The following is a 19272-nucleotide window of genomic DNA, read 5'->3' as shown; positions in this document are numbered from 1 at the left end:
GCACACTTCCCACTGGGGATGTGCCCACAACCAAGGTACATGTCCTTGAGTGGAATCGAACCCGGGACCCCTCAGTCCGCAGGCCGACGCTCTATCCACTGAGCCAAACCGGTTAGGGCTAGTTCATTTTTGTATATGATGTGAGATATTTGTCCAACTTCATTTTATTTATTTATTTATTTATTTACCTATCGATCTACTTATTTATTTTGCATGTGAATATCCAGTTGTTTTAGCACCATTTGTTGAAAGGGCCAATTTTACCCCATTGTCTGCCCATGACAGCCTCAGCAAAAATAAAATAAAATAAAATATCAATTGACCATAGACATATGATTTAATTACTGTGTTCTCAATTCTACCCTGTTGATCTAAATGTCTTTTCTTATGCCAATACCATGCTGTTTTGATAGCTTTTTTTGGTAGATTGCTCTGACTACTTAGGGTCCCTTGCAATTTAAAACAATTTCAGGATCATCTTGTCCATTTCTGCAAAAAATGACTTGGAATTTTAATAGGGATTGTATTTAATCTGTAAATTGATTTGGAGAATGTTGCCATTTTAACAGCATTAAGTCTTCCCATACATGAACACATAATGTCTTTTCATTTGCTTATGTCTCCTTTAATTTCTTTCAATATCTTTTTTCAGTTTTTAAATAAGATTTGTACTACACAAGTCTTGCACTTGCTTGAATAAATTTATTCCTAAGTATTTTATTTGTCTTAATGTTATTGTAAATGGTTTTATTTTCTTAGTTTTCTTTCAGACTGGCCATTGATATTATATAGAAATACAAAGACTTTTGTATTTTGATCTAGTAGACAGAAACTGCTGAATTTATCTCTAATAGTTTTGTGGGGGATGGGTAAGAGGGTTCTTTGGGATTGTCAATACATAAGATCACGTCATCTGCAGTTAAAAATAGTTGCACTTCTTTCCAATGTTTCTTCCCAATCTGTATGTATTTGTTTCTCTTTTTTTGTATCTAATTGTCCTGGCTAGACCTTCCAGTATTGAATAGAGGTGGCAAGAGCAGATATCCTTATCTTACTCTTAATTAATGGGGAAAGTTTTCAGTTTTTTATCATTAATTATGATGTTAGCTTTGTGGTGTTCACAGATTCCCATTATTAGGTTTAGGAAGTTCCTGTCTGTATCATTGATTGCACTCAGGCTTCATGATTCACTAGGAGGACTCAGAAGACTCAGAAGCTGTTATACTCAGAGTTTTGGTTCATTAATCGAAATGATACAGATTAAAATCAGCCAAGGGAACAAATGCATGGGCAGTATTCAGAAAAACACAGGTGCGAGCTTCCAGTTGTCCTCTCCTAGTAGTATAGCATGGACATACTTAATTCTCTCAGCAATGATGGATGGCAATACGCGCAAAGTGTTGCCAATCAGGAAAGCTCAACCAAGCCTTGGGCCTAAGATTTTTATTGGGGGCAGGCATTCACAAAGGCATGTAATGCCTACATGACTGACTACAGCTACTAAGGCTCAGAGCAAGAATTTATCATAAATCACATTTATTAGCATAAATTATCTCATCAGACTGGTACCACATAGCCCAAGGCCTCAGGCATATAAAAGCAAATGTTCACTATAAATCACATTTGTTAGCCAAGAGCCAGTCCTAAAAACAGGCCTTACTTGGGGATATACAGAATTTGAGCAATCCATGCCAGCTAACTTAACCCATTTGTACGCAGTCTACCCTCTTAGGCTTTGGCTTAGATTCTCTTAAAGCAAAATGATTATATTTTTCTGTGACATAGCATTTATATATCTAATACACCAATAGCATTTGCATGAGTATTTCCTAAAATTTGGTAGAGTCAGTGTGGAGACAGACTTAAGGAAACAAATAATCCATCCTTGAAAAGCTATTACAAATGTTTTCATGTTTTTGTACTAATTTGATACTTATCTCTCTCTTGATTTACTATTATTTGTACCCCATGATAAACTTGTGCAGAGCTATTTAAAATAGAAACTAGATGATGGTAAGCTATATCTTAATTCTTCAGGTGATTTATTTTCCATTAGCACTACATCTGAGGAGGCTTTATCTCAATCTCTCAATAAAGTTGATCACCACTTTTCCATTTAACTTATGTACATGAGTGGAATCTTACCAAGATACCAATGTTATGCCATATCACAATATGGTTATGGTACAATTCAGTTGTTGTTTTGTTTGTTTTTAAAGGCTTTTTAAAAATATATATTTTATTGAATTTTTTATAGAGAGGAGGGGAGAGGGATAGAGAGAAATATCAATGAGAGAGAAACATCGATCAGCTGCCTCCTGCACACCCCCACTGGGGATGTGCCCGCAACCAAGGTACATGTCCCTGACCGGAATCAAACCCGGGACCCTTCATTCCACAGGCTGATGCCCCATCCACTGAGCCAAACTGGCCAGGGTACAATTTAGTTTTAATAAAGAATTAATCAGTAGGAATCACAGAGGGATTTGTCATCCCTTTCCAACAGAATCAGCCTTTGCTTATATATCAGAGCAGTGAAAAATAATTGTGTTGTTAAAGCCACCCAGTCTGTCATATTTTGTTATAGCAACTCGAACTGACTAATAAAATTTTAATCTGTCACTGACTATGCAAATTCCATCCCAGAGTAAATGTCTGTTTACTGTCAGGACCCACTTATAATTTCCTAGGTTTACTGGTAGTGATCCAATGGCGTCTATGTGCCAGCCATGTGTAGCGCCCTCCCCTCTGGGGAATCTGTCCCATAGCCATCTGCAGTTTCTGTCTCTCTCGTACATATTTTGGCCATAGAAAGTGCAGGAAGCATATGTCGACGATCCCCTCATCTTGACATTGCTGAAGTTCCCCAGGTACACTCACTGCATGGACTCAGGTGGCCTGAAGTAAGTGCGGGGGAATATCCACTTTCTGGTTCCAAACCCCTTTCCAAATGATCCTGGAAGGGGATACATCTGCTGGGCATCCATATGTTCTACTTGAATGAGTCTCTTAAATTCCCATATTAGTTTCAATCAGGACTGTGCCCATACAGGCATGTCTTTCATAATCCAGTTTTCCATTGCTCATCTGCCTTACCATATGGCCAGACTATTGTTCACCATCCATAAGTCTGTTTACACCCCAACATTAGAAATGTTATTATCGTTCATTCTTCCATCACTGCGAGGAAAACAGCATGCAATTTAGCCCACCGAGATGGTTTGTTCTTACCTTCACCAATCAGAATTTTTCCATCAGTCTGATAATATGGTAGCCTTCTTCTGAATAGGATGCTTTTTGTCCACTTTAGAACTTCCATCTATAAATCAATCGTTTTGGTCAATCAAGGCTTGTTAATAGGACACTGCCCATATGAAAATGGATCTGAAAGCACCTCAGGTGGTTTAAAAATCAGTCCTAGAGGAGAAAAAGCTACCTACTCATGAGTACTGTGAGTACCACCTTGCATTCTTCCAGTGCTATGTTCCTATACAAAGCCCCCCATTTTATTATGGAACTCTTCTTGGCACTTCCTTTACTATTAGAGTGTTTCCTGAAACATTATCCATGATGTTATGGGTATTTTCTGTTTTAAGACTATTTTTGGCCTTTAGTCATATGGGCAGTTTGAATTAAAGCCCACCCAGTAACAAGCCATTGTCCCTCAAATGGTGTGTACCATACTGCCACATGTGAAAATGCTCTGGACCAAAATGCCAGTGGTCACTGCTGGGCAGCACTCACAGATTTTTGCCATAAGCGCTAATTATTATAAGTGCGAGTTGCAGATTCTTTCAAATTAATTTGAGTGTTAATCATAAGGGCCCAAAGGAATTGACTGAATCACCACTTTTTGTGATTCTGACATAGCCTCCTGTTATTCAGCTCCCCATTCAAATATGTCTTTCAGGTTGTTTTATGGATAAGAAAGAGGTAGCAATATCCCCAGATATGAAATATATATCCTCAAAATCCAAACAACCTGACCAAGTGCTTTTTACTTAGGTCCAGGGACAGACAGTAACAGTAGTTTAATTTTAGTTGCCTGTGGATTTTCTGTCCTGGATGGCTTCTAGCCAGGTTATTCTAAGAATTTCACCATTTGGGCAGACTCTTGTATTTTTACTAAACTTATTAACCAGCCTCTGTTAGTCATGTGTGTCATTATTTCATTTAAGTCAATTATCTATTATTCTTTAGTTTCTAATATCATGATAGCATCAAAATGTAGTGAATTATCACACTGGGGACCTGCATTAAGCTCAGATCCCTTCTAATAAAATGATGATAGAAGTTGGTGAATTCAAATAATCCTGTGTAATATAGTAAATGTAAATTGGGATCTTTTACACCTGAAGGCAAACTGCAGTTGGCTCTTTTCCAAGATCATAATTGAGAAAATATCATTTGTAAGACCAATAACTGAGTACCAGTCTCTTAAATTTCTGTGGGCTTTTTTTTTTTTGCACTATTGAATTCACATCATAGTCTTCAAATGCTCTAGAAGTACTGCTTTAGTCAAGCTTTGAATATATATTGTTAGCCTCCATGAGCCCCTTTCCTTTTCCATGGGCTACATAGAGCAATTTGTTGGTACCATTACTCCAACTTCTAACATGTAATTAATTAAAGTGATAATCCCTTTTTGCCCACTAATTATCCAATAGTGTTTCAAATTAACAATCTGTGTGGACTCAGGCAATTCTAAAGCTTCCCAATTAGCATGTCCAATTAATACTGACCAAAGTATTACAATAATAGGGTAGGGGAAGTGTTCACCAGTCAGACATAATTTCCATATCAATAATATATTTAAATAAATGAGACACAACCACCTCACATAAATTCTGTGAAAAGATTCCAATTTTTATCCAAACTTTTACCTAAATCCCATCACCTACTGTATTCCTGTATCCCCCAGTGTAATTGTAGCCCTTTTGAAGACACCATCAGTTTTGGAATACAGTGCATTATGTTTCTGTGCTAAGGAGCACTGGAAAGGTTTCTTCTTCACTCTTGGCCACTTTATCCTTTCATATGGCTTTGGGTCCTCAGCCAGGAGTTGTGCCCATAGACCTTGGTCTCTTCATCAGTCTCCATCCTAATTATAATTGCCAGATCATTGACATCAGCATTTCAAGGTTAGGTTTATCCTTGTTACTTAGTTGTCCAGCTTTGTACATTCTTCCAAACTAAGATAAATAGAGTGGATTTGTTTAGAGCTGAATGTTGAGCAACAATTAGGCGCTCCCATCAGTCTACCCAACCTCTGATAGTGTTACTTTAAGACCTTTGTATTGACTCCATCAATATCCACATTATTCACCATTCTTTAATAACAGTTTAAAGTCTTTAACTGTACGATATCAAAGGACTTGATATCCACTTTTTCTTTCCATATGTTCTTATAAATTACTCTAATTTTCTTAGCACCTGTAATACCTATAAGGGGAATCTGAGACAATGAAGCTGATATGACTTCTTGAATCCTTGTTGGTTTTTCAGCAGTAAGGTGATATGAGATATTCATGCAAAGGGATGCCTTAACCAAAGCATTTACTATGACCTTCGTAAGAGGCATATTAGGTGGGTGAAAATTATGATTATCATAAATCCAGCATGGCTGTCATATGCAACATATCAGCCACATTTTTCTGGAAAGTTCCACTTGGCATTACAATGACAATTACCCTCCTCAGGGTTAAAAACAAAACAAAAACTACATTACTTTTTTATCTAGTTCACCAAGCTAGCAGTCACTGAAAGAAAAGCAGCTGTATGTTTGGATCGTGAATAGTCATCTGTAATTGTCAGTAGTAAGCTGTATAACTTGCATCAATCAACCCAAATATGCTTCTCTCCAATCTGCTGCAGTTAAAATCATGAAGACTGTTTCTAAGTTAGTCACTCTCACAATCCATTTTGATAAAGATTATTCAGGAACTGATTATATCAATCCACAAAATTAGACAACTCCATCACACTGTAACTACTGGTTTCAATAGTTCCTTGGCTTTGTGCTCCAATGAGTTAGACTACATTTTTGTTGATCAGAGATTATAAAAGCACTATCTGCTGTTCCAGCATAAGTTTTCCCTTTGGTAGTGGCCCATGGCTAGTGGTTATAGCTTAGACTGGCTGAAATCTGAGCGTGGCACAGTGCCAGGATGTGTCCCAATGCTCTTCTTCACTTTAATTTTAACTATTGCAGATAAGCATAATCAAGGTATTGTGTATTTCAACATAATTTTCATTATTTTACATCCTCTTATGTATCTAGTGAACAATTTCTTATGAGTTGAGCCTATCATTTTTAAGTTCCATTGGTAACTTTTACTCCAGTAACTGATTACAGGGCAGCTGTTGTCTCATACCAGGGTAACTCAGTAGTCATGCAATATGAAGATGGGTAATTCTCCATCCCATTAGCTCTCATTTTCCCAAATAATACTTTTCCCAACAAAGGTTTAAGTGAGTTAGAGTCTGCTACTCTTTCCTACTTCTGATGTCAATTGCGCCAATGTCCACGACCACTATCATGCAAGATAATTTGCTAGCAAGACTCATAAAGCTCAGAGCTGGTATAATCACAGTTACAGTTTATTACAGTTTTCAGTACAAATTCAGATCATCTAAGAAACATGTTACATGGGGAAAAATCTAGGAGAAACCTGGAAGAAGCTTCTAGGTCTTCTTTTGTAGTGATAAAAAAAATGATTAATTTTTCTAGCAATGATGTGTACTGTTTCCAAGATTTAAGAAGTGTTGCCAACTAGTAAAGCTCACTCGAGACTTGATTTCCAGAGTTTTTATTGAGGGTTAGTTATATCCGCATACATCCACCTGCATATACTGACCTCAGCTACTCAGATTCCAGAGCTCAGAGTAAAAATAGGCATTCACATCTCTCATTTAATCTTCGTAGCTTCATCTCCCAGCACAGTACCTGATTCACAGTAGGCACTCTATAAATGTTTACTAAACTTACATCAATTTTAGAAATTTCAAAATAAGGTGGTACTGTTTTTCTGGGCTTTAAAACCATACCTTCCTGCCTTTGTACCTACTCCCCTTTATCTTTGTATCTACACCTTTACACCTTTATATCTTAATTTTGATACAAAGAATTTCTCAGTTTTGATTGTGAAGAAAACTGAATATTTTTTACCTACCCAATTTTAGCCTATACTGGAATTACTTAATAGGCAACTGGATTTAATAACATTCCTTCTTTTTAGGTATTTACTGTATAGAATATAGATTTTAAATTATATGAATGGGAAGAGCCTGTTTTTATCTGAGGGGACTTATTGGGGAGGGGAGATAAATTAAGGTGAAGAACTAGTTTGAAAAAAGGATATATTCCTATCTAGTGGTCAGTCCTAACAAATGTAGTTAGAGGAAGCCAAATGCTGACTTTCAAATGTTAACTGAGGTAACAATCTAGATTTTTCAGTTTAGTCCCAATTTCAGGTACAGTAATCCTTTGACAACAAGGTTAACAAAATAGCAGTTGTTGCAGTCAAGGGCTCATTGGAAAGAGAGTTCGAGAAAAACAGTTGAAAGTGTTGAATTAAAATATTTTAACACAGCAAAGTTCTAGAAGACATCTGCTTCCAAGTCAAGCCATCAGTGTTAAAAACCTGACTGACTGAACACTGTTTAGGAAACTTTGTGGTGATGTCATAACCTACTAAAGTGTCGATCGTCTCCCAACAAATTTATAATTTTCTCTGTTGTCAAGATAATAAAGGGGAAAGATAATTGTCATCCTTTTTGTTTATACTGAACTAAATTTTAAGTGAGGTTTTATATTTTGGTATACAAATGATAAAAATCATAATTTATTAGTAAAAAAAAATAGGCATTCACTATAAATCACATTTGTTAGTATAAACTATCTCATTAAATTGACATTGTGTGGCCCAAAGCCTCAGAAATACAAACACACTCTTATCAGACAGAATATTCCAAGTGCTAAAGCTCATCTCTTAGTAGTCAAAGAACTAGTCCTGAAGACAGACCTTACTCAAGGATGTACAGAGTTTGATCAGTCTAGGCCTATGTTGATACCTTTTGCTGCACACCTTCAATTCCTAGTTTTTTTGGACAATTGTTTATAGTAAAAGGGTATTGGATTTTGTCAAAAGCTTTTTTTCTGTGCCAACTGGGATAATAATGTGCTTCCCCACCCCCTAGTATATTCATATTGTGGATTATATTGATTGATTTTTATATGTCAAGACACCCTTGCATTCTTTAGATGAATCCTACTTGGTCATGGTATATAATTCTTTATACACTGAGTGGCCAGATTATTATGACCGGCCAGATTATTATGACCACCCCATCAGTACTTCGTTGGGCTACCTTTTGCCTTCAATACTGCAGCGATTCTTCTTGGCATTGACTCCACGAGTTGTTGAAAGGTGATGCGAGGAATCTGACACCATGCCTGATGAATAGCACTGTCCAGTTCTGTGAGATTTGATGGTTGTGGAACCAGCTGCCTGATGGCTCTTCTAACTTCGTTCCACAAATGCTCAATTGGATTGAGATCTGGTGATTGTGGGGGCCACCTAAGCAAGGTAAACTCTCCCTCATGTTCTTGAAACCACTCCTGCATAATACGAGCACCGTGGCATGGTGCATTGTCTTGTTGGAACATGATAGGATGAACTTGATCAGCAACAATACTTAGGTATGTTGTGCTATTCAGATGTTTATAATGATCTGGCCCTCTAGCAACTTCAGCACAAAATTATAGCTAATTTGCCTACAAACGTCAGGTGGTCATAATCTGGCCACTCAGTGTATATGAGGCTGTATTTGGTTTTGTATTATTTTGTTGAAGTTTTAGATGTACATTCATCAGATATATAGGTCTGTAGTTTTCTTTTCTTGTGATGTTTTATGGCTCTAGTATCAGCTTTATAGAAAGAGTTAGAAAGCATTTTCACTTCTATTTTTTGAGAAATTTCAGAAATACTGGTGATAATTCTTTTTCATTTGGTAAAATTTACCAGTAAACCGTCTAGTTCCGGGCTTTTCTTTGTTTAGCATTTTAAAAAAGATTATTGATTCAAATATTTTTATTGTTAAAGGCTTATTTACATTTTATTTTATTTACATTTTATTTTATTTTTTGTCAGTTTTTGATAGTTTGTGCTTTTTTAGGAATTCACTCTTTTTTTAAAAATTTGGATACACTTATTTAAGTACTCTCTTGATTTTTTTTAAAATTTACATCAGGTCATTAGTAACATCCCCAAATGAATTCCTAATTTTAGTACATAATTCAAATTACTAGTCATCTCTCTTTCATCGTTGGTCATTCTGGCTAAAGTTTTCTCAATTTTTATGATCTTAAAAAAACTTTTGGTTTTGTTGATCTTTCCTATTTTGGCTAGTCTCTAAGTTATTTTCCACTCTAATCTTTATTATTATCTTCCTTCTCTTTGCTTTGGGTGTAGTTCTTTTTCTCGTTTTAGAAGGTGAAAGTTTAGGCTATTGATTTATAGTCTTCTTTTTTAATGTAGGTGTTTATAGCATTAAATTTCCCTCTGAGAACTAATTTTTCTGCATCTGATAAGTTTTGTTATGCTATGTTTTTATTTTAATTTATCTCAGAATATTTTCTTACTCTGTCTTGTGATTTATTCTTTGATCTATTGTTTATTTACTACTAAATTGCTTAATGTTTCACGTTTTTAAAATTTTTTAATATTTTTTTTCGCTAGTGATATCTAATTTTATTTTATTGAGGTCAGAGAAGATACTTTGTATGATTTCAGTCTTTTTAAATTTATTGAGGCTTGTTTTGTGCTGTAAAATGTAGATTATCCTGGGGAATGCTCCATATGCACTTGAGAAAAAGTGTATTCTTCTATTATTGAGTAGAGTGTTCTGTATATTTCGGTTAGGGCTACCTGGTTTATAGTGTAATTCTAGTCTTCTACTTCCTTGCTTAGCTTCTACTAGAGGCCTGGTGCATGAAATTCATTCAAGGGGCACAGTCCCCGCTGCTGCAGCAGTGGCCTCACCCCTGCCTGCCGTGGCTTTGTCCAGAAGGTCATCCAGAAGAACGTCCAGTCTAATTAGCATAGTATGCTTTTATTATTATAAATTATTGTAGATAGTTGTTCTGCTCATTATTGAAAGTTGAGAATTCAAGTCTCCACCTATTATTGGTGAACTGCCTCTTTCTCCCTTAATTCTGTCTTTATTTGATTCATATATTTGGGGGCTCTGTTGTCAGGTATGTATGTTTTTAATTGTTATGTCTTCTAAGTTGATTGATCATATATGATCATATAATGTCCAAATCTGCTTTATCTCTTAACAATTTTATCTTTAAGTCTAATTTGTCTGATATTAGTATAGACATTATACTCTTTTTTGCTTGAAATATCTTAGACTTTCACTTTTCACCTATTTGTGTTTATACATGTAAAGTGAGTGTCTTGTAAACAGTATATAGTTGGACTATATTTTAAAATTTATTTTGCCAATCTCTGCCTTTTAATTGGAGAGTTTAGTTTATTTACACTTAATGCACTTACTAACAAGGAAGTACTTACTTGTGCCATTTTGCTATTTGTTTTTTATGTCTTGTAGGTATTTTGCTCTTCATTGTCTCTATTATGGCCTTCTTTGTGTAAATAAATATTTCCTAGTGAACAACTTAATTTTTTTATAAATATTTAAGTTACTTTTCTATTTTATAACAATCTAGTTCAGATTCATTTAAATTTCATTTTAATGGTGAGCAAATACTTTGCTCATATATATAATCCTACTCCCATTTATGTTGTGATTGTAGCAAATTATATTTATACATTATAAAGCCATCAATATTGATTTATATTTATTATTTTATATAGTTGTCTTTAAGTCATATAAAACAAAAAGTTTTGGTACATCCCCAAAGCATATTAGTTTTGATTTTTACCTATGTTGGTACCTTCCCTTTGCTCATTATTTCTTCATGTGGATTAAAGTTACTGTCTAGTGTTCTTGTATTTCAGCCTGAAGGATTCTCTGTAGCATTGCTTGTAACAGATCCACTAGGAACAAACTGTCAATTTCTTAATTTTTCTTCATTTTGAAGGGTAATTTAGGGGAATTGAATCAGGATAAATTAGAAAGTCACAAAGCTTCCTTACTTAGATTCAACTGTTGTTGTTTTTCCTTGACTAAAAATTTTTCAGATAGTATCAGACTTTTGGCTAATTTCCAGAGTTCAGAAATAGTTGATTCTGACAATTTTGCTAGTTTATTTGCTGCTTTTTGAAGGACAGACTTTTGGAGTTTCCTACTCTACCACTGCTGCTCATGTAGCTTTTTTTTTCCCCTCTGCTGTGAAACACATTTTTCCAAAGGTTTGGTGATTCCTTGAATTTCATTTGAAAAGTCATCTTCCACCTGTGTCACCATGGAAGGTGATGAGGATTGGGCTAAGCGGAGGCTGGGCAACACAGGGATTGGAGGCATGTAAATGTGCTGAAGCTGGAAAATCTGATCTGTTGACCAGTCTCATGCCAGGTAAAGGCAGTTGATTTAGCAGCCCACACAGAGAAGAGTCAGAGATCGTACTGAAGTTAGATATGGTTCATTCAAACTTGGAATCCAGTAATTGCAATATGGAGGGCATGTCAAGGCAGTGAAAAATTTCAGATGGTGAATAATTAGATTTATGTTGGTTACTTGAAAATCATATGCAGGAAAAAAATAATGATGTCAGAAACTGGGAGGATATAAAGGAAAATAAGATTTAGAGTGAAAAATAGGTCAACTTAAACATAAGACTATGTCATGAAATAAATAAGAGTAAAAATGGTTTATTTTATTTATTTATTTTTTGATAAATCATCCTTATTCATTAATTAATTGAATAAGAACTATTTACCAAGCCTATGCTAGATCCTCCCCTCGGCACAGTGGATATTGAAATAAACACAGTAGTCATAAACCGTATTTAGGTTCTCTTTTAGTCTGATAAGGAAATCATGTTTTTTAAAAACAATCATAAAAAACATCTATATAATAAAAGCCTAAGCAACTGTTATGGCAGAACAACCGGTCACTATGATGCACACTGACCACCAGGGGGCAGACGCTCAATTCAGGAGCTGCCCCCTGGTGATCAGTGTGCTCCCACAGGGAGAGCGCCATACAGCCAGAAGCCGGGCTCATGGCTGGCGAGCACAGCCGTGGTGGCGGAAGCCTCTCTTGCCTCTGCAACAGTGCTAAGGAGCAGCAAGCCAAGCGAGCAGTAAGAAGCACAAAGCAATGGGGTGGCAAGGAGTGAGGGGTCCCGGACTGCAAGAGCGCACAGGCCAGGCTGAGGGATACCCCCCCTCCAGTGCACAAATTTTGTGCACCGGGCTTCTATTAAAATTATAAATTGTAATAAGTATGAAAGAATAAATGCTATGAGAAAGAACTGTAGGTGGGCCAAATTTGGACTAAGAGGTACAGAATGCTTAGGAAAGAGGAAGCTAACACAGGCTGTGGAAAATTTGGCTCGATAAAGAATAGAAGAAGAACATTCCAATAAGAAGAAATAGTATGGACTATTCTTATGTAGTTCCAGCTACTTGATGTGAGGGTATGTGTAAAGCCAGTCTAAAGAGAAGAGTGTCTTTCAGATGAATGGTGGATCCAGAGATTGAAAAAAACACAGTGCAGGGCAGGTTACTATTAGAGTTAGGATCATTGTCAGCAAATGCTGAGTAGACAGTGGGAACTCAGTCACTAGGTTGGGGTTTGGACCAGGCTCTATTTGTATATGGGTGACTGGTAAGAATACGGCAGGTCCTTGGTCTGAAGGCAGCTGAGGCAATATGGAAATCAGAAGTGTGTGTCATGAAGAGAAAAAGGTACTCACAGACATGTCTGAAATGCCCCATACAATTAAACACAACGAAATCAGCAAATGTTTACTTAGCCTACAGAGTAGGAGAAATAGATATATTGGAGATAAAAGAAGGATTATATAGAGTCTTTATTCTTTAGGTAGTATTAGTCAATTTGGGAAGACAAGATATAAATAGTAAAAAATGTTACAGAACAACACAAAAATTTCATTAAGGTAAAGTGCTAAGATATGTCACAAGCTGGAACATGATTAAAAGATTTGGTTTTAAATCAAATGGAATTTTCAGACTGAACATTAATTTTTTAAAATTATTACTAATATTAACTAGGAGAAATGATCAACTATTAACATGATTTCCATTTATGTTACTGAGTAACTTATCATGTACTTTGTAGCATTTTTAAAATGAGATATCCTGGGATGCCCTTCCTAATTCCTCCTTCCTCTTACAGTTACTTTTATCCAAGTTTTTCTGAAATAGGTCACAGTGAGAATTTCTTACCTGTTTCATCATTCCCCAGGCTGGCTACAGACAGGTGGCACCCAGGTTTTGGCAGCCTGGCTTAGCAAGGGATGTTTTGTGCCAAGTTTACAGGAAGACTCACTTTTATTGTATCACCATGACAACTGTCTGAGACTGGGGGATATTCCATCAATTATCCAGTTGCTATATTTCCATAATGCCCAGTGACTTATATGAATGACTCTCCTACTTGTTTGATTACAGTGACCTCTTTTTTAAAAAATGTATTTATTTTTATTTTTAAAAATTTATCTTGCCCTAGCTGGTTTGGCTCAGTGGATAGAATGTCGGCCTGCGGAAGGATCCCAGGTTCTATTCTGGTCAAGGACACATGTCTGAGTTTCGGGCTCGATCCCCCCTAGGGGGCATGCAGGAGGCAGCTGATCAATGATTCTCTCTCATCATTGATGTTTCTATCTCTCTCTCCCTCTCTCTTCCTCCCTGAAATCAATAAAAATATATTTTAAAGAATTATCTTTATTGTTGAAAGTATTACAGATGTCCATTTTTCCCCCAATAACCCCTTCCTCCCTATCCTCACCCCTCCCAGGCCTTCACCACACACTTGTCTGTGTCCATGGGCTATGCATACATGCATAAATACTTTTCCCGGTTAATTATTTCCCACCCACTCTGCCACCCCCAACTTCATTCTGAGATTCATCAGCCTGTTCCATATTTCTGTGTCTCTAGATCTATTTTGTTCATTAGCTTATTTTGTTTATTAGACTCAATACATGAGTGAGATGTTATACGTATTTTTCTCTGACTGACTTATTTCACTTAGCATAATTATAACAATGTCTTTTAAGGTTAGATGTAATCCTTTTTTTTTTTTTTTTGAGTTAAATGGTTTTGTATCAGATCATGACAATGGACTAGTTTTGTTCACCAGTGCAATAGCTGCATTAGCCATGAACATACCACTTTCATAAAAATGAAATGGCTATTGTTCTAGGAGAAGTTTAGCAAGTAAGGCTTTTCTTCCTCTTGGTTTTCATTCTTTTCTCCTTTCCTCAAGTCTCAAAAGAAAAATTGAGCTAATAGTCATGTTAATGTGTCAAGTTTTCAGTCCTACAACTAAATTGCAATAAAAACACACATGGGCAATGGCTGTGGAGGAAGCACCTAATAGACTTTAAATTTTTGTCCACATACAGTTATGATAAATTATCCTGTTTCATCAATATTGCATTTTAATGAATTTTAGTATGCATAATACTTTTTGAAAGTTTTAAAAATCTTCCTTTAATTACTGAGATCAGCTTGAAGACAGGATTTGAAAAGCTTTGTCAAGGTGGAAAAAAAATAATATTCTAGAAAAATCCAAAATACAGTATTTTGACTTTATTTTTTTTCTGATAAACTAATGGCAGTATTATGCTAGCAATTATCATCTTTCAAGTCAAAATTTTAAGAATTGCTAAATATCAGCTAATCAAAGCCATTGTGCAATACAACTAAGAAACATTTAAAGCCCAAGCGAAGGGGGAGATTTTTAAGTGGTTTTGATAAACTTCCAAAGATCAGTCTTTAACTGAAAAATCGTGTAGGTTTAGAGTGAAATGGAATGTAATAATAAACCAGGACCATTTCTTCACCTGAATCATTTTTTTCCAGTATTGAACTTAAATAAAAATAATTCAGTTTGAAGAGGTCACTTTGTGATTTCTCCAATAAGATATTTTACAGGTCTGCATGAGACTGTCTTTCTAGTATTCAAAATTAGATGTTTGAGCTCCTGAATACTAAATTCATGGTCAGAAAACACCTTTTTAAACATAATTTGTTATCCAGTTAAAATCGGACTCTTATTTCATTGTAGTGCAGTCTTCATTGACATTCATTCCTTTCTCTAAGAACATGTTTACATTGGGGCCAGTTAATTCATTGGAAAATTTTTGTCAGTCACTCCTAATATAGAACATTTCCCCAAAGATGTACTACTTCTTGAAACAAGAAAACAAAGGAGAAGTCAGAGATGTATAATTGATTTTTTTATTTATTAAACTTAAAGAAAAATACTTTGAGTCACACTTTCATAATGTTGTTGTAATTATCTGACTTCATGACAATTTCCCTAAAAGGCAAATGATCAGGATAATAGATCATCAACCTTCTCTTGTTTTGTATCATTGTGACTAACATCCACCCTTTCTCCTCCATTGCTCTAAGTTGTGTATTTAGAAGTTATGCTAAGTGTTGCTAGGATCAAAGCAATCAATGTGTGCTGGGTTTTAAGTGGTTGAGTAATTTAAGAATCATTTCTCTTATTTTTGTATTAAGCTAACAATTAGCATTTAGAGACTTAGAAAGCTCTGCCACTTACTGGGCATATATGCCTTAGAGAAGTCATTTAAGTTCTCTGGGTCTCACCATCCTTGTCTACAAAATTAGGTAGGTGACCATAACGATAATGCAGGAGATATATGCCTCGAAGAAATGACTCCTGAAAGGATATTTGGAACCACAAATGGTAGTACTGTAGGGCATAGTTCTGGGTGGGAAATTTGGGGACTAGGGGGGAAAATAATAAGCACTTGGGTAAGTGGAAATCAAGAGGCTTTTGGAATGGACAGGAGAGTGAGGACTTTGTCAGTGCATGTAATTTAAAACCCTGTGTGTTTCAGGTATGGAGATACAAGTGCATAGCTTTGGGATTTTGTTCACAGATATAGGGTCCAAGCAGTTGTGAAAAGCCCAGGAAAAGCCAGGGACTAAGAAGTAATTCAAACAGCAAGTACTTTGTTACTTTTGATTTCACCCTCTGGCCTTTGCCTAGAGCAGTGGTTCTCAACCTTCCTAATGCCGCGACCCTTTAATACAGTTCCTCATGTTGTGGTGACCCCCAAACATAAAATTATTTTCGTTTCTACTTCATAACTGTAATTTTGCTACTGTTATGAATCATAATGTAAATATCTGATATTCAGGATGTATTTAGGCGACCCCTGTGAAAGGGTCGTTCGGCCCCCAAAGCGGTCGCGACCCACAGGTTGAGAACCGCTGGCCTAGAGGCTTGAAAAGAGGGGCAAGTTAGAAGGAGAATGGGAAACCCTGAGAGCAACCTGACCTGTGGGCCAACCTGGGTATAGAAACTAGTTCTCTGATTAACAGCACACAAAACATCAAAGGGAGGCGACAATGGTTGAAGGCAGCAGTGGGTGCACTGTGCAGCCCAAAGAGGCACACAGGCTTGGAGTCCTTGGGAGCTACGGTCACTGTCTAAGTGGGTGACAGGGCTTTACAGAAAATGGGATTTGGGTGTCAATCCTGCCCATCCTCATTGTCTGCAGTAAGCATACAGTTATAGTTACCAGCCCAGTATCTCTCTGTAACCAGTGGAGATCATCCTCTCAGTGTACCCAGGGCTCTCCCTTTTAAAATCACCAGTGAAAGAAGTAATTTATTGTTTTGGCTTATTTTTTATACTGTTCTGGAAAACTGAAATTTAAGGTAACTATCAGAAATATTGATGTTTCTATGGTAACATTCTATCACAATTTCTTCCATTTTTATATTTTGGCCCAAAGCTCCACCTCAAAGTATAATCTTCCCATCTGTCCTCCCTCATTTGCTTCCTGTGGTTTATCTACCATCATAAATGGTTTCTGGTTCCTGAGGAGTCCTGCTTTCTGAGTGGTCAATCTTGCTTTATTGAAGTAACTCACCAATTTAATAGCCCCATATATTTCATCAAGTAATGCTTTAATAGTTTCCTAGAAGCCATCGCTAACACTGGGAATGGAATTTAGAATTTACTTGTAAGGGAAATGCCCAGAACTATACCATATACTTTCCCACTTTTTCCTAGTCAGTGATTGTAGCTAGCTGATTATCCCCCAGCACATGTTTTCTTTTTTCTTTTTCTTAAATGAGGTTACATGGAGTTTTCCCTTGTTTATAACCAAATACAATCTCAATAATGAAATAACTATTCTAACCTGATCTCCAGGCTCCCTGGCTTGCCATTAACTTGCTGTGGCACCTGAAATTTCTATCTGTGGGGCATGGTTTCCTTATATCTAAAACATGGAGATTGAACTAGGATACATTTGCAATCATTTCCATACCTAAAAATCAGTGATGTCCATGAACATAGTCTCAAACTCATTTTTAAAGTCTAACTCTAGATCCTATCCTGAAAGTAAGATGTGGTAGAAGAATGAAGCAATACCTGAAAAAACAAGTGTCATTGAAATGGAACAAAGTATCCAGGATATACTTTGCTGGTTTTATTTAGAATTTCTGCCATTTGTGAGCCCTGGATGTATCTTACTACTGTGCTTAGGAAATACTTCAGTATCAAATGGAAAATATGTCCACAGTGATGTGGAATTGTTGATGATTTAGAGGTGTGAGCACACCTATTGAGACAATCTGACTGACATAAAATAAAGAGGACACTTCTGGTAGAAGAGTTAAAGCAAATTTGGAGAGTAAGGAGCATCAAAATAAAGTCAGTCCTTCCTTCAACTTATCCATGGTGCTTTGTGAAACTAGCACAGCATTTGTGTCAACATCAATTCCATGGGATTTATTTTCAGATAATATTGTAATTGTTTTCTTAGTTCTTTTCCCTAACCACCCAGTCCAGCAACATTCCGGGAAATACCTAAAATCCAGGACTGATCTTATGAATGTGTTGTCATCTCAACAAAAACTTGTAACATGACAAAATAATTTGTAATTAAAATAATGTTTGCATTTTACATAATACCAAATGGTCTGAAATCAGATTTTTGTGTGGTACCTCACTCACACGAATAAAGTGTTCGTACTTTTTCTGGGGTCACCCATCATCGGAGTGAAGACCAGTAGAACCACAGGCAGGTGCCCTTTGCCACCATCTTCTCTGTTCCTTGAGTTGTCTTTGTCTTTCATGTTTCCCTCACAGCCTCCTGCTGAAGACTCAGGGGAGACTTTAATTGTTTCTCTTTTTGCAATGTCACCTCTCCTTTCTTCTTCCCATAGTCATCATAGCTTACTCTTCTTACAGCTCTTCCTAAACATGCCAGAGAAGTACTATAAATTCCCATTAGGCATCTTTTGCCTGGTGGTCCTTTAATCCTTAAAAGACCAAGAACATTCCCCTATATTAAACCACATTCTTATTTTTTTATGTCAGTTCAAAGTGTTTTAAGAAGATAATTGTTTGTTATGTAACCAGAAGAATTTTATGCCAAGAACCAACAATCTCAGTGTGTCTGTTGTAGAAGCTAAATTGGTTTAATGTATTAATGTGCTACAATGGTAACTAAAACCACAGTCATAAGTTGCTTTATATTTATTTTTATAAGCCAGATAAATTTTATCTAAACTCATTATGGCCTCTGTCCTTTCATCTGTTTTTGAAATGCAAATAACTTGATAATATGGCAAGTATTTAGAAAAAAATAGCTTTATAAACTATAAAGCAAGCTTGGTAGATGGCCAATTCCATTGGAGTGATGATGGAACTTTAAACATAAAATAATCATCATCATTCCATTTAATTGGGTGCACATTTATTGAGCACCTGCTGTCTACCAAGCACATATTGAGTACTGTGAAAGGAACAGTGATAGTCTCTGGTCCTTATCTTCCACAAGTTTTCAGAAGAGATCTGACCATCTTCCAGCAGCTTAAAAATATGAAAAAACTATTCTGGCTGGCCATGACAGAAATATAGGCAGTGTGCTTTGGGTAAATGAAGAAAGGTGTGATTAATACTTTGAAGGAAAATTAGTACAGGCTTCCCAGGAGCACTAGAGAATAATTATTAAGGAAGAAAAGACAGAGTAGGCCAGTGGTTCTCAGGCTTCGTCCCTTTAAAAACAGTTCCTCATGTTATGACCCAACCATAAAATTATTTTCGTGGCTACTTCAT

The sequence above is a fragment of the Myotis nattereri genome (assembly GCF_964212035.1).
Source record: "Myotis nattereri genome assembly, chromosome: 2".
Classification (NCBI taxonomy): Eukaryota; Metazoa; Chordata; class Mammalia; order Chiroptera; family Vespertilionidae; genus Myotis; species Myotis nattereri.
This window is presented reverse-complemented; position numbering follows the sequence as displayed.